Source organism: Heterodontus francisci, chromosome 37 (assembly GCF_036365525.1).
Source record: "Heterodontus francisci isolate sHetFra1 chromosome 37, sHetFra1.hap1, whole genome shotgun sequence".
Lineage (NCBI taxonomy): Eukaryota > Metazoa > Chordata > Chondrichthyes > Heterodontiformes > Heterodontidae > Heterodontus > Heterodontus francisci.
The window spans coordinates 1183229-1196122 of record NC_090407.1 but is presented as its reverse complement, the minus strand read 5'-3'; positions in this window follow the sequence as shown (position 1 = coordinate 1196122).

Genomic DNA, 12894 nt, shown 5'->3' with positions numbered 1-12894 from the left:
TCTGGACTCCCTGTCATTCATGGATTCAACCTCCACATCCTCCCCCCGCCATTTAGGTAAATTTCTTGCTCTTCCGCTGCCCCACTGGGACTGTTTCGTACCTTCACCCCATTAAAATTGTTTTTCTCCACTCTTGCTGAGATCGTTTCTTTGCTCCACATAGGCTGAGATACTTATCTTCTCACTCTGCATCCACAGCTAGAAGCATTTCCCAACCACCTGCCCCTCCCTGCTGCGATTGTTTCTCACCACCCTCCCTACTGAGGTCGTTTCTGTCCTTTGCTGCTGAGGGAGTCTTTCTGAGGTACTTTCCTTCCTGCCTTCTCCCACTGAGTTTCCTTGCTTTCTGTCAGGTATTATCTGTCACCCTTCTGTGTTGGCCCAATTATTTCCCCAAGCTCTAACATTGCTTGAACTGATGCCCGGTCTTGGTCTTCAATCAGTATGTAACACGATGGGAAATGGACTAGTAAAAATAAAAAGAATTATAATATTAGCCAGTTCCTTCAGCTGTCAGGTATTGTCTAAGCATTCAGTTACTAGTAGTTACTACCAGTTTCTGATTCCCATAATCACAATAGCACAACGTCCCTATTGTATTTGATTACAAGCAGTTTGGAGTCTGTAACACTGATTTGGGGTAGGGTCAGGTTATATTATTGGCATATTGACAATGTTATTCAGTATTGTTGCTATCCTTTGTGTGTTCCTATGTATCTGTTATGTGATGAAAGAATCCAAAAGCAAATGTGCAGATCCTTGATGGTTAATCTCCTTTCTGTTCACAGATCTAATGTTAAGCCTACGAAGACCTAAATTAACTTGCTTATGCAAGGGAATCATGTCAATTGCTATTACAGCAAATCTGCTGTATGCATCATGTAATACACATTCTCTTTGATAAAAAGCATAATTTGAACTGGTTGCTAAACCCTCAGGAAACATAAATGTGCCTCTAAAATATGAAAAAAACCTCTTCCTTTGAACTTGCCCTGTTAAATCAAAGAAAGCAGAACAAAGTTAAAATTCCTGCCTTCTACAAAACTATTTCAAGACAGTCAGAAAAACGGACTATACTAAATCATAGCCTAAGAAGAATGTGATTAAATGAATGGTAGGATGAAGTGAGTGACAGAATCAATAGGTCACCTTGCCCTTGATCAAGAACTTTTTTTTTCTTTCTTTCTTTGGCCTCCTTATCTCGAGAGACAATGGATACGCGCCTCGGGGTGCTCTGGTTTGTGAAGCAGCGCCTGGAGTGGCTATAAAGGCCAATTCTAGAGTGACAGGCTCTTCCACAGGTGCTGCAGAGAAATTTGTTTGTCGGGGCTGTTGCACAGTTGGCTCTCCCCTTGAGCCTCTGTCTTTTTTCCTGCCAACTACTAAGTCTCTTCGACTCGCCACAGATCAAGAACTAAGGCACAACATTCTCACCAGTTTTACAGTAGTATATTAGACTAGATGAAACCTTTAAGCCCAGGATTGCTGCAGCCTGAGACTGAACAGAAATGGTTTTAAAAACCCTGCCTATGACTAATTTGCAATGATTTAAAAAAAAATATTTTCTCCTTTTCCTCCTGTTATCTGTCAGCAGTTCAGGTAACTTTGCAGCCACTATTGAACCAGCACTAATCTTATGCTAAACTTATTAACGGTACCACAATGAATGTCTTTATTGGAATCCTGCTGTATTTGTGATTGCTGGAGGAAGAGGTTAGGGTTAGGGACAACGTATGCCAGCCAAGAGCGACGTCTCAATTCATTCCATCTTCGCTGCCTTCGGAGAATACTTGGCATCAGGTGGCAGGACTATATCTCCAACACAGAAGTCCTTGAAGCGGCCAACACCCCCAGCTTATACACACTACTGAGTCAGCGGCGCTTAAGATGGCTTGGCCATGTGAGCCGCATGGAAGATGGCAGGATCCCAAAAGACACATTGTACAGCGAGCTCGCCACTGGTATCAGACCCACCGGCCGTCCATGTCTCCGTTATAAAGACGTCTGCAAACGCGACATGAAATCGTGTGACATTGATCACAAGTCGTGGGAGTCAGTTGCCAGCATTCGCCAGAGCTGGCGGGCAGCCATAAAGACAGGGCTAAATTGTGGCGAGTCGAAGAGACTTAGTAGTTGGCAGGAAAAAAGACAGAGGTGCAAGGGGAGAGCCAACTGTGCAACAGCCCCAACAAACAAATTTCTCTGCAGCACCTGTGGAAGAGCCTGTCACTCCAGAATTGGCCTTTATAGCCACTCCAGGCGCTGCTTCACAAACCACTGACCACCTCCAGGTGCGTATCCATTGTCTCTCGAGATAAGGAGGCCCAAAAGAAAGAGGAAGAAGACGAGTGCAAACAGAGAGATGCCTATTAGATCAGGTTGCATCTAAGATGCATGGTACTTGCCCCATTTACAGGCCAAGATGAGCGGGAGAGTGGGACTGACTGGATAGCTCCACGGAGAGCCAGCATAGACCCAATGAGCTGAATGGCCTCCTTCTGTGACATAAATGACTCTATGACTATGACCTCCAACTCTGAGAGGAGTAGTGCTTGTGCAGGCTGAGAATCACAAGGGAGGTAGTGATTGAGTAGTGCCATATACTGCAAACTGATCTGCAGCCATCCAAAGGCACAGCACTACTGATGGCAGTGAAGGGAACTGTGCTTAACATCCAGAGAATAGTATTTGTGCAGGAGATTCCTAAATCTCCCTCCATGACTTCAGTAAAAGATCAGCGGATCCCTGGAGGAACAGCATCCCACATCAGAAGAACTCCTGTGGAAATTTGATGCAAATATTTCCCAATCTTTCTAGGATATCACTGGTGACAACACCCATATTAATCAAGCCACAGCATGTAGATGTATATGGAAAGTGACAGATGTTTTGTTTGCTTGAGAAAACAATCTCAACTCCTTCTCCAAGGACGACTGACAACGGCTTAAGCGTGTTGAACTGTTCGGACAAATGGCAGACTTCCAATGGTCCAGGAGTTTTTTTTAAATTTCATCAAATGTGGATATCACTGGCTAGACTAGCATTTATTGCCCATTCCTAATTGCCCTTGAGGAAGTTGTGGTGAGTCGCCTTTTTGAACCGCTGCAATCTATGTGAGGTAGGTATACCCACAGTGCTGTTAGGAAGGGAGTTCCAGGATTTTGACCCAGTGACAGTGAAGGAACAGCAATATAGTTCCAGGATAGTGTGTGACTTGGAGGGGAACTTGCAGATGGTGGTGTTCCCATGGGATTCGAAATCATGCACCCAGAGCATTAGCCAGGGCCTCTGGATTACTAGTCCAGTGACATTACCACTTTGCCACCGCCTCCCCCATTTGTGAAGAGAGAAACAGAGTTAACGGGCTGGATTTTCCAATGGGGGTCAGGCCCCTGACGTTGGACCAACATGGGTGTCCCCAGCCTGACTGTTGTCATTGAGTCACAGAGTTATACAGCACAGAAACAGGCCCTTTGGTCCATCGTGTCCATGCCGGCCATCAAGCACCTATCTATTCTAATCCCATTTTCCAGCACTTGGCCAGTAGCCTTGTATGCTATGGCATTTCAAGTGCTCATCTAAATACTTCTTAAATGTTATGAGGGTTCCTCTCTCTACCACCCCTTCGAGCAGTGTGTTCCAGATACCAACCACCCTCTGGGTGAAAATTTGTTTCCTCAAATCCCCTCTAAACCTCCTGCCCCTTACCTTTAATCTATGCCCCCTGGTTACGCACCCAGCGGCGCATCCTTCCAGGAGGTGGCCTCCTAATTGGCTGTCTCCATGTTTGCTGCCCTATTAAGGACAGTGGGCAGGTTCCTGAGGCTGGAGGCCCAAACAGAGGGTCCACGGCGATGTCACGCTAGCAGCCCCACCGGGAAAGCTGGGTGTTGCTGAGGCAGGTAGGAGAGTGCGAGGGCACCTTAACAAGGAGGCGCCCTCAGTTGCTTGCATTGAAATAGAGAGGCGGAAACCAGTGGGGCCATTGGGGTAGAGGGGGAAACCCCTCCACAGGTGTAGTGACAGATGGTGCTGTGGCCTTTCATCCCCATGGCAATCATTGGGGCACAGAATCTCCAGTTCTGATGGCCCCGGCCTGCTACCAGGAGACTGCCCTGATTGAGCTGGCAGCCTCCACAGTCAGTGGAGGGAAGGGGGTGCTTTCCGACAGTGGGAGCACACTGGCGCCATTGCAAACTGGCCCCTAAGTGGGGCCTTAATTTCCCTAATTGGTTCCCCGCCTCCATGGAGTGGGCGGCCGACCTGGATCCCAGTCCGCCCCTGGAAATGTATCAAGGAGCCATCTTAGCTCAACTCCCCTCTATTTTCCCCCGCCTCCAACCTCATCTCCATGGAGCCGGGAAAATTCAGCTCGTTTCAGGTTGGTGATCGTTCCTCAGAACAGAGGCTTCCACAGCTCAGACTGTATCGCCTCAGCTTGGGCTTCAGCAGTCTGGGCTGCCTGGCTGACAGCCAAGGGCAAGGTGGAGTGGCAGGTGAGGGAGCAGCAATGCTAACATCCAGAAAGAGGCCGGTAGCTTTCTGCTCCATGATTCCCAATCCACTACCTCAGGGGGGTCTGTTCCGCCACCCAGTGACCTGATGAAAGTGAGATCTCTGGCCATTGGAGACACTGATCGCTCCTTTCAATCGAGGAGCCCAGAGCCACCATGGCAGCTGTCTGAGCTTCCATTGCAACAGTTTGCCATTCCATGCAAGCTGCAATGACTTCATTGGAAACTGTAACCTCAGTCATAGTAAAAGACTTTCACTTTTCACAACTACCTGACATCCCAAAGTCCTTTACAGACAATGAAGTACTTCTTGAAGTGTAGTCACTGTTGTAATATTGTAAATACGGCAGCCAATTTGCACACACAAAGCTCCCACAAACAGCAATGCGATATTGACCAGATCATCTGTTTTTGTGATGTAGATTGAGGGATAAATATTGACCAGGACACCGGGGATAACTCTCCTACTCTTCTTCAAAATAATGCCACGGGATCTATTACATCCACACAAGCAGGCAGAAGGGGACTCAGTTTAACATCTCATCCAAAAGACAGCACCTCCAATAGTGCAGCACTTCCCCAGTACAGCACTGGAGTGTTAGCCTTTTTTTGTGTTCAAGTCCTAGAGTGGGACTTGAACCTAGAATCTTGTGAGTTAAGAGTGCTACCAACTGAGCCACAGTTGCATAATGTTTGGCTCCATAGTTTGCTGGCTGGAATTGACCAGCCTCTGCATGCTGGAGAGGTTGGGTTCCATACTCTGCATCAAACCATGGACCAAGGTGAAGGTGGACTCCACCATTCTCCTAGACACAATGCGTAAGCTTTCAGGCAAGCTCTCCTTTGTACCAAGCATCAGGTTTGTCAAATCAGCCGCCTTCTAAAACTTGGCCTGTGAGGTCCTCATCTGACTCTGCTACAGCAGAGCAAGTATGCGAACCTGCCCCCCAGAAAGGTGACACCTGTGCTGTCCCTTCCACTCAACATGGCTGCTGCCCACTAGTGCCTGATGTGTCTCACTATGAGGATTTGTGTTCTACCCTAGCCTCTAAGTTACACATAGTGCCACTCTCTGAGCTGGTGCCTGTGACAGTGGTCGTCATTGATGTCTATTTAACACCTGTTTTCAACCTTTGGTCAAAATAACTCCAGAATTTTTAAAACACCAGTTTGCAACCAAGTATTTAAAGCACACAGACCTATGCTTTGTCTGCTGTACTTCCTATTCACCAGTTATTTTCTATTATTAAATCTACACAGTACAAAACTGACTTTTCCCACTCAGCAAATAAATATCATTAACTGCCTAGGAGAGATCATTAAAAGTATTTTACCACAAAATAATGTTTGAGACTTACTTCTGCTGGCCAAGGTACAGAAGAAACCAGAAATGTCAATATCAGAGATTCTTTTTCTGATAACTAATGAAGGATTTTTTTTGTAAATGGCATTCCACTCTTTGCTGAGAGAAGTAATTTCAAAGAATTACATTGCAAATGTTTTTTTGCTCAGATTCAACTTTATTCTCACCTCTTTATTAATCCATGGATCTCATTAAGGAATAAAAACAAATTAGCTGATAGTGAACAAAGAACAAAGAAAATTACAGCACAGGAACAGGCCCTTCGGCCCTCCAAGCCTGCGCTGATCCAGATCCTCTACCTAAACATGTCGCCTATTTTCTAAGGGTCTGTATCTCTTTTCTTCCTGCCCATTCATGTATCTGTCTAGATACATCTTAAAAGACGCTATCGTGCCTGCGTCTACCACCTCCGCTGGCAACGCGTTCCAGGCACCCACCACCCTCTGCGTAAAGAACTTTCCACGCATATCCCCCCTAAACTTTTCCCCTTTCACTTTGAACTCGTGTCCCCTTGTAATTGAATCCCCCACTCTGGGAAAAAGCTTCTTGCTATCCACCCTGTCAAAACCTCTCATGATTTTGTACACCTCAATCAGGTCCCCCCTCAACCTCCGTCTTTCTAATGAAAATAATCCTAATCTACTCAACCTCTCTTCATAGCTAGCGCCCTCCATACCAGGCAACATCCTGGTGAACCTCCTCTGCACCCTCTCCAAAGCATCCACATCCTTTTGGTAATGTGGCGACCAGAACTGCACGCAGTATTCCAAATGTGGCCAAACCAAAGTCCTATACAACTGTAACATGACCTGCCAACTCTTGTACTCAATACACCGTCCGATGAAGGAAAGCATGCCGTATGCCTTCTTGACCACTCAATTGACCTGCGTTGCCACCTTCAGGGAACAATGGACCTGAACACCCAAATCTCTCTGTACATCAATTTTCCCCAGGACTTTTCCATTTACTGTATAGTTCACTCTTGAATTGGATCTTCCAAAATGCATCACCTCGCATTTGCCCTGATTGAACTCCATCTGCCATTTCTCTGCCCAACTCTCCAATCTATCTATATTCTGCTGTATTCTCTGACAGTCCCCTTCACTATCTGCTACTCCACCAATCTTAGTGTCGTCTGCAAACTTGCTAATCAGACCACCTATACTTTCCTCCAAATCATTTATGTATATCACAAACAACAGTGGTCCCAGCACGGATCCCTGTGGAACACCACTGGTCACATGTCTCCATTTTGAGAAACTCCCTTCCACTGCTACTCTCTGTGTCCTGTTGCCCAGCCAGTTCTTTATCCATCTAGCTAGTACACCTTGGACCCCATGCGCCTTCACTTTCTCCATCAGCCTACCATGGGGAACCTTATCAAACGCCTTACTGTCCATGTATACGACATCGACAGCCCTTCCCTCATCAATCAACTTTGTCACTTCCTCAAAGAATTCTATTAAGTTGGTAAGACATGACCTTCCCTGCACAAAACCATGTTGCCTATCACTGATAAGCCCATTTTCTTCCAAATGGGAATAGATCCTATCCCTCAGTATCTTCTCCAGCAGCTTCCCTACCACTGACGTCAGGCTCACCGGTCTATAATTACCTGGATTATCCCTGCTACCCTTTTTAAACAAGGGGACAACATTAGCAATTCTCCAGTCCTCCGGGACCTCACCCGTGTTTCAGGATGTTGCAAAGATATCTGTTAAGGCCCCAACTATTTCCTCTCTCGCTTCCCTCAGTAACCTGGGATAGATCCCATCCGGACCTGGGGACTTGTCCACCTTAATGCCTTTTGGAATACCCAACACTTCCTCCCTCCTTATGCCGACTTGACCTAGAGTAATCAAACATCTGTCCCTAACCTCAACATCCGTCATGACCCTCTCCTCGGTGAATACCGATGCAAAGTACTCGTTTAGAATCTCACCCATTTTCTCTGACTCCACGCATAACTTTCCTCCTTTGTCCTTGAGTGGGCCAATCCTTTCTCTAGTTACCCTCTTGCTCCTTATGTATGAATAAAAGGCTTTGGGATTTTCCTTAACCCTGTTTGCTAAAGATATTTCATGACCCCTTTTAGCCCTCTTAATTCCTCGTTTCAGATTGCGTCTACAATCCCGATATTTTTTCAAAGCTTCGTCTTTCTTCAGCCACCTAGACCTTATGTATGCTTCCTTTTTCCTCTTAGCTAGTCTCACAATTTCACCTGTCATCCATGGTTCCCTAATCTTGCCATTTCTACCCCTCATTTTCACAGGAACATGTCTCTCCTGCACGCTAATCAACCTCTCTTTAAAAGCCTCCCACATATCAAATGTGGATTTACCTTCAAACAGCTGCTCCCAATCTACATTCTCCAGCTCCTGCCGAATTTTGGTATAGTTGGCCTTCCCCCAATTTAGCACTCTTCCTTTAGGACCTCTCTCGTCTTTGTCCATGAGTATTCTAAAACTTACGGAATTGTGATCACTATTCCCAAAGTAGTCCCCTACTGAAATGTCAACCACCTGGCCGGGCTCATTCCCCAACACCAGGTCCAGTATGGCCCCTTCCCGAGTTGGACTATTTACATACTGCTCTAGAAAACCCTCCTGGATGCTCCTTACAAATTCTGCTCCATCTAGACCTCTAACACTAAGTGAATCCCAGTCAATGTTGGGAAAATTAAAATCTCCTATCACCACCACCCTGTTGCTCCTACATCTTTCCATAATCTGTTTACATATTTGTACCTCTATCTCACGCTCGCTGTTGGGAGGCCTGTAGTACAGCCCCAACATTGTTACCGCACCCTTCCTATTTCTGAGTTCTGCCCATATTGCCTCACAGCTCGAGTCCTCCATAGTGCCTTCCTTCAGCACAGCTGTGATATCCTCTTTGACCAGTAATGCAACTCCTCCACCCCTTTTACCTCCCCCTCTATCCCGCCTGAAGTATCGGTATCCTGGGATATTTAGTTGCCAATCATGCCCTTCCCTTAACCAAGTCTCAGTAATAGCAATAACATCATACTCCCAGGTACTAATCCAAGCCCTAAGTTCATCTGCCTTACCTACTACACTTCTTGCATTAAAACAAATGCACCTCAGACCACCAGTCCCTTTGCTTTCATCATCTGCTCCCTGCCTACTCTTTCCCTTAGTCACGCTGACTTCATTATCTAGTTCCTTACAGGCTTTAGTTACTACCTACTTACTGTCCACTGACCTCATTTGGTTCCCATCCCCCTGCCACATATATTTCTTCTGCACTTTCTTGATTTCCCCATTAAATATTTCCCATTGTTGTTCTTTGCTTGTCAATTTTCCTCCAGTTTATTGTCCTTGCCTATTTCCTCATAGTTGGTATTTTTCCAATCCATTGCTTTGGTCTTTGCACAATCTATGCATCTCTGTCATTATTTTAAAGCTTAATATAGTGGCCTGGAATTTCTGTTTGTAATGACGGTGAAACAGTCAGCGCTTACCTTCATTACTGTGTAAAACTGACAGCAACTTTTGTTGTCCGCATATGCACAGTTATGCATAAATCCAGAAGGTGCTGTCAGATATACCATGCTCCTCCACAGTGTGAGCTGCTGCAGTCCTTGGCGAAACAATCCACACAGAATCAATGATTTGCTATGAACTTCAACTTTTTATGCATTTATTGAAAAAATTAAACCTTGTTGAATGTTGAGTTTTTACAGCATGTTAAGTCATAATTACTGCTTAACAACCTCTCTGGCCCTGAAAAAGTAATTTTGAAAGTCAGGAGTGTCATTCCCTCCATTCCATGATAAAAATTCCATAGTTTTTTAAAATAATAAAATCTAATTTTTATAAGTTTGTTTATGATACTTCAGCTTCTACCTTAATACTATCTGTGTGCCCCAATCTTTATTTTTCTCTTTGTAAAATGATCAAAAAGATTTGCTGTCAGTGAGAATTCTTTAATCTGATTGGCTAATCACCCTCCTTGATGACTTTTTTTTATTCGTTCCTGGGATGTGGGCGTTGTTGGCTAGGCTAGCATTTATTGCCCATCCCTAATTACCCTTGAGACGGTGGTGGTGAGTCGCCTTCTTGAACTGCTGCAGTCCATGCGGGGTAGGTACATCCACAGTGCTGTTAGGAAGGGAGTTCCACTTTTGACCCAGCGACAGTGAAGGAACGTCGATATAGTTCCAAGTCAGGATGGTGTGTGGCTTGGAGGGGAACTTGCAGGTGGTGGTGTTCCCATGCATCTGCTGCCCTTGTCCTTTTGGGTGGTAGGGGTCGCAGTTTGGAAGGTGCTGTCTAAGGAGCCTTGGTGCATTGCTGCAGTACATTTTGTAGATGGTACACACTGTTGCCACTGTGTGTTGGTGGTGCTGGGAGTGAATATTTGTGAATGGGGTGCCAATCAAGCAGGCTGCTTTGTCCTGGATGGCGTCAAGCTTATTGAGTGTTGTTGGAGCTGCACTCATCCAGGCAAGTGGAGAGTATTCCATCACACTCCTGACTTGTGCCTTGTAGATGATGGACAGGCTTTGGGGAGTCAGGAGGTGAGTTACTCGCCACAGGATTCCTAGCCTCTGGCCTGCTCGTGTAGCCACGGTATTTATATAGCTACTCCAGTTCAGTTTCTGGTCAATGGTAACCCCCAGGATGTTGATAGTGGGGGTTCAGCGATCTTAATGCCATTGAATGACAAGCGGAGATGGTTAGATTCACTGTGCCTTGATGCCAGAGGTCCCTTTTGATGGCTCCAGAGTGAAATTGAAATTGTACTAGGGGAAATCAACACCACAGAGCTCACTAACTCTTTGTGGGCAGCTTCTTCAAGGTCAGCGGCGAGCGCCATCTCTTCACCGCCAACCACAAAATACGGCCATTGTGATCACTACTTTCTAAATATTTTCCCACTTTTACTTCTCTGTTTTTCTTCCCATTAGCAGGGACAGCATTCCTTCCTCTCTTGTTGGGCTTCTGACATATTTGAGTCAGAAAGGAGTCTTGTACACACTGTAAAAACTCCATTAAATTGAAGTTGTTTGGTGCTTTGAATGTTCCTGTAAGGTAACAGAACAATTTCCTTGTAAATATTTAACATGTCCTTAATATTCCTAGGAATATGACCACTCAGAAAAAGACGGAGCAAAATGGTTCATTGGCGTCCCCCAACTTTGTGTAAAACTGACCTGTGTATTTCTGACGAATGGAAATGAGACTACAATACTCACTTTTTAGCAGGTAAACTATTGGGAATATTCCCATCCTCAGGACATGATTTATTCCAATGAGAAAGATACATAACGCAGTTTCTTTAAAAATGAAAGCTGAGACTGGACCTATCTCCTGCAGTATTGTCATTATAGATTGGGTTTCTAGCCTTATTTATCCCTCCAGATATTTTTGTGGATGTGTAATTTACACTTTCTTAAAAAGTTAAGTAAATTGTTTTGATTTTCTTATCCAACACTAGATAATACAGATGATTATATACATTAATTTGAAATATTGGTAAGTGACAATAAACCCCAAATTAAAGGGATATCAAGAATCCACATTCTTTAGAACAATACATTGCTGCAGTTTAGTTAATTTTATTCCTACTTTTCAATCCTAACCCTCTAGAATTAAAGCCTAGTGCTTGGTTTGCTTTTTTGATGGTGTAACTTTTAGTGATTGCTGTATTTGTACTCTGAGATCCCGTTGTTCCTCCACCTCACCCAGGCTTGCACCTTCCAAGTAATAAATGCCCTCCTTATTCTTCCCACCAAAATGCTCTCCCTCACATTTTCTGTGTTGAACTTCATTTGCCAATTATTTGTCCATTCTGCAAGTTTAATAATGTACTCCTTTAAATTATTACAGTCCTCCTCAGTATTGACTATCCTCTCCAATTTAGTTACCCGTAAATACAGAAATTGTGTTTTTGATTGCAAAGTCCAAATCGTTAATGTAAATTATGACCAGCATGGGTCCCAGCACTGATCCTTGTGGAACACAAGTTCCCACCTTCTGCCACTCTAAATAACTATGCTTTACTCCATCTCGCTGCTTTCTGTCTTGAAGCCCATTAGCAATCCATTTTGTCACTTGTCTCCTGACTCCTCATTCTCTGACCTTATTCATTAGTCTATTTTGATCTATTATATTCGATTGAAGTCTATAATAATTTAACTGTGTTACTTTGAAACCTAGCAAGACTTACATTGACTGATTTACAACTGTATGTGCCACAGTTTAACATTATTGCTTTGAGTTGTCTGATATTTTGTATTGTCACCCCAAATAACACATAAAGGTATGATATTATCAGAGCATGCCATACTCTCCTTGGAAAGCTTTGCTTTGTAAAATGCAAGGTCTTTGATTGCCATCTTGTGGAAATATTAGAGTAAAACAGCAAAAAAATCTTATTGCAAATGTATGTTATAAGCATCTGCAGCTGATTGAACACCTAATTAATGAATCTTTCTTGATTGAATCGAAAAATGACAAACTGCTTGAGATTAACTCTTATTAAAATTGCTGAATAAACTAAATAACGTCTTGTTAACTTGTATGAAGTGGTTGTTTATGCCAGGTTTGCAGTGGTTATGTTAAGCAACTTCTATTGGGAAGGACAGCATTACCCCTGAAATAATCAAGAGTGCCAAGCCTGCTATACTCTCAGCACTACATGAACTGCTATGCCTGTGCTGGGACGAGGGAGCAGTACCCCAGGACATGCGCGATGCCAATATCATCACCCTCTATAAAAACAAAGGTGACCGCGGTGACTGCAACAACTACCGTGGAATCTCCCTGCTCAGCATAGTGGGGAAAGTCTTTGCTCGAGTCGCTCTGAACAGGCTCCAGAAGCTGGCCGAGCGCGTCTACCCTGAGGCACAGTGCGGCTTTCGTGCAGAGAGATCGACCATTGACATGCTGTTCTCCCTTCGTCAGATACAGGAGAAATGCCGTGAACAACAGATGCCCCTCTACATTGCTTTCATTGATCTCACCAAAGCCTTTGACCTCGTCAGCTGACGTG